A 3397-nucleotide genomic window follows, 5' to 3' on the forward strand; every position below is an offset into this window, starting at 1 on the left:
TAGTGAAAATGGCTCAAATTTAAATTAATGTAATAAAAATTCTTCTAATCTAAATAATTAGTAGACTAGATAAAATACTTGGGGTGTCTATACTAGAAGTTGATGGTTTGGACTTGAAATTTTAAATCACTTTTCAATAGCAAATTTTTCTATCAACATGATAGAAGTTTTATTTATTTTTCTTGATGATTATTCTAGAGCGAAAGAAAAAGAAGCAAAGATTAAGATTTGAAGGAAGGAGGGTGATGTTGATGGCAACTGATATGAATGAATAAAAAAAATACATAGAAAATCAAATATTCACAATGTACTTTTTAATAACCCAACTTGATCTTCATATTCCTTAATGTTCCCTTTGGGATTCTCCTCAAATCTTGTTATCCTGAATCCCTATGCCTCTTCTATAAGTGCTAAATCAGTCAATATCCTCCTTATTGTGGGTGACGTCTTGAACCCATAACCTGAAAACCCACCTCCAATCACCACATCCTTCCTGAACACCCCTCCTAAAATATCGATCATGAAATCCTTATCAGGTGTCATCGAGTGCACACACAATTGAATCATGACCGGTTTGCTCGAATCGACTTTCCCTTTGAATCTTTGCTCAATCTGTTGCTTTAATGAGTCAAGCAAAAGTTTTAGTCCCCATGGTCTTTTGTCTGGGTTACATTGATATCCTTCATGTACCGCTACTTTAATCAATCCCGAGTACTCCAATAACGGTGTGCCAAAAATGTACGAATGTCCATAGCTAGTGAACATCAAAAAATCATTCCCAATTGCATACTCGACCTCATGTCCATCCTTAATCCGCCAATAACATACATTAGCTTCCAATGGTTGGATAGGAAATTCAATGTCGCACACCATTTTAACCAAATTTCTCATCCAATCGCCCACTGCCACCACATATTTTTTACCCTAAAAATTTTCACCATTGCTTGCAGCTACCTTCAATCCTCAGTCACCATCTTTGTTTATGCTAACCACTATGATATTGTCCTTAAGGCATGCACCATTCTTGAAAGCTAGCATTTGGAACATTGACACTACATTAGTGGGTTTGATGATGCAGTTGAGCTTGCACAACATGCCAATCTAGACCTCCAGTATATCGATCTATCCCAAAAATCTCTCAGCAACTTGTCGGTGATTGAGGACTTGGTACGGGAAGGTGTTCTGTCTACAAGTAGCGATCACAAGAAGGAGACTCTTGGCATCGGATGGGCCCATGTCAAAGTGTTGGGCCTTGAAGTAAACCTTGAACCTGATTTCAGATTAAGCCTACTTCTACAATCGGTAGGACTCATCGACCAAACCAAAGTAGTAGTCTTAAGGGTATTACTAGTATGGTGCGTGAGTCACCGTGAGAGGAACTTTGATGGTGCAGAAAGTCAAACTGCTTGAAGAGTAGCGTTTTTTGGCCTCTTTTAGTTAGTTGGTATGCCGTGGAGCTCCCCATGACGCCCGCCCCTACAACATTTACGTCAAATTCATTGTCCGAATATCCCATATTCATCACACTGTTACAATGACAAAGTTGGGGTTTAGCTATTCCTTTCAACTTGGCTTAGTTATTATTTCACAGAGTGTGGCATATATAATAGTACTAGCCAATAGCACTAGGTATCTAAAATGATATTTTAATGTAAAAAAAGGCCCACATTTGAGAAGTAATTTCATAATTGGCATTTGTTGTTTGTTTCCTCCTGATTTGACTAAAGATACTAAATTCCGTAAAACATACGAAAAGTTCGTAAGCAATATATTTGGAACGTTTCATGTTCTAATTATACTCCCAGTTCATGTATTTTTTTTACATTTGAAATTTAGTCTTTTTTAATTCTATAAAATCCTCAATTCTGTTCAATTAATAATTAAATTTTAATTAATATAATCATTAAAATATTTATATTAGAGTGTGTTGTAAGCATTTTTGTTCGAGTCAAAATTGAATTAAGCTTGATTTGCACAATAAAAGATTCAAGCTTTTTGAATTTTATGATTATTTTTTACCCATGACTATTGTTATTAACAAACAAATATTTCGTGTTTTCTTAATAAAACCCAATGTTTTGAAATTTTTTTCTCAAATTCAGTAAATTTATTTTTGTTTAAAGTTTATTATGACGTAATGAATTATGTGATATTTTTAAATTAATACAATGAAAGCCATGAAAAAATAGTATGAATAATCTTACAACATCATATTTAATGTTTTTATTTTCTTATTTAACCTCTCACAAATATAATATTAACCAAACAATTTTTTAAAAAACAAATCACATAATTTAATTTAATAAAAATCATGAACTGAATCATCTATTATTTTTTTGTCACACTCATTAATTAAATTTTAATTATTAAGGTGGAAATGAAGTCTTACTAATGATGAAATAGGACTTTATTGAAAAAAAATAGAAAAGGAACTTTATCATTAAAACAAAGAGTTGATAATGAGAATCTTTTGGAAAGCCAATCCCTATGTCATATTAGGCAGCTTTATTTGTGCAACAACCCTCAATTTTTTGTCACCATCCATTTATCCCTTTCTTTTTTTTTTCTTATCTTTTGCTTTCTATGATGGCCCATTTTAGTATTATTATTTGATACATTTAACAGTTATAAGCTCAGTGTATTTATGCATGTATGCTGAGAAATTAATAACATGGTGTTTGTTTTAAGCAGGTTCCAAAAATGGAGGGACTTGGATTACCTAATGCAATCACGATTTAAATGATTTTGTTTATTCAGTATGTTCTGCAACATACAGACTGGCATTGTAGCATCAGTCTATCATAACGACAAATTGAATATGGAATGGCTGACTCATCAATGACTAAACATTTGACCCACTAACAATAACATATTCACTCACCATCCTTATTGTACTCCGAAATTAGAACTTGTTGCAACTTGAGAATGATTTAAGCCTAGAATTTTATATTTGAGTTTGATTTTGATATTTAATTGGATATTAAAATTTTTCTTATCTTAATTTAATATTTGAGTTTGATTTTAATGTTCAATTCTAGCACCTAGACTGATACATGAGCAGATGGGTTGACATTCTTTAAATTTAGTTCACTAAAGCTGGCAATTCTAAATTCTGAAGAATCAATTAACTTGCAATGCATTTTTGAATGAAATCTAGACATTTTTTAGTCAAGATGTCTTCTGATTGATAAAAGATCGATCTCTTATATTCAAAACTCACTTTGAATTACCTTATTTCGAGTTCAGTAACTCGAGGTATGACTATTTCATTGAAGACTGCACGAGCAGAATTTTCAGGATGAGATCATTATAAAAATTATGAGTTTTTGGCTCTTATTCGTGTTTAAAATATATTGAGTTTGGTTTTAAGGCTTAATTTTATTATATATAATCCTGA

General features: G+C 32.1%; 1 pseudogene; it reads right to left on the reverse strand.

Annotated features, from left to right (window-relative positions):
* Positions 1 to 300: 300 nt before the first annotated feature.
* Positions 301 to 1516, reverse strand: LOC108468454 (probable sarcosine oxidase; annotated as a pseudogene).
* Between the last annotated feature and the right edge of the window lie 1881 nt (positions 1517 to 3397).

This window comes from Gossypium arboreum, chromosome 6 (assembly GCF_025698485.1).
Source record: "Gossypium arboreum isolate Shixiya-1 chromosome 6, ASM2569848v2, whole genome shotgun sequence".
Classification (NCBI taxonomy): domain Eukaryota; kingdom Viridiplantae; phylum Streptophyta; class Magnoliopsida; order Malvales; family Malvaceae; genus Gossypium; species Gossypium arboreum.